Source organism: Coenobita brevimanus, chromosome 101, assembly GCF_032717465.1.
Source record: "Coenobita brevimanus isolate Jiangsu-jjx chromosome 101, ASM3271746v2, whole genome shotgun sequence".
NCBI classification, from domain to species: Eukaryota; Metazoa; Arthropoda; class Malacostraca; order Decapoda; family Coenobitidae; genus Coenobita; species Coenobita brevimanus.
The window spans coordinates 61,979,330-61,980,004 of record NC_137054.1 but is presented as its reverse complement, the minus strand read 5'-3'; the positions used below and the strand labels follow the sequence as shown (position 1 = coordinate 61,980,004).

At 42.7% G+C, this 675-nt stretch overlaps 1 pseudogene; it reads right to left on the bottom strand.

The window, feature by feature from the left end:
• Positions 1–556: 556 nt before the first annotated feature.
• On the bottom strand, positions 557–675 carry LOC145415208 (5S ribosomal RNA; annotated as a pseudogene).

Here is a 675-nt window from a genome sequence, read left to right as displayed (position 1 = left end):
ATGTCTGTCTCTTATGATAAGAATATGTTAGGGAAAGTCAAACACCAAATTTATTCATGTAAGAAATAATTTCACTGAATCTGACTGGGAATACAAACAAATGCAGCTTTTTAAAGCTACTGTTACCTATGAAGGTAATGAAAATGTGTATGTACACTATATATATTGAGAATAGCATGTACTGACCCCAGTGTGTGTGTGTGTGTGTGTGTGTGTTTGTGTGTGTGTGTGTGTGTGTGTGTGTGTGTGTGTGTGTGTGTGTGTGTGTGTGTGTGTGTGTGTGTGTGTGTGTGTGTGTGTATTTACCTATTTGTATTTACCTATTTGTAGTATACAGGAATTGAGCAATGCTCGAGTTGTCCTGTCTCCATATCCACATTTATCAAGTCTACCTTTACACACATGAATGTTTTTCTCATGCATCACCTCTTTGTCTAAGTCCATCCATCCATTGCCAGACGCCATGTATCCCAAACGGGGTGGTCAAGGGCTTAGAGTTAATTGTTTTACAAGAAGGGGCACTAATCCTCCACCAACCCCACTTGACACGTAGGGATGCCAACAGCATCTGGTGTTCCCAGGCAGTCACCCATCCAAGTACTAACCAGACCCAGCGTTGCTCAACTTCACTGATCGGATGGGAAGCGGTGTACTCAACGTGGCATGGCCGTTCCA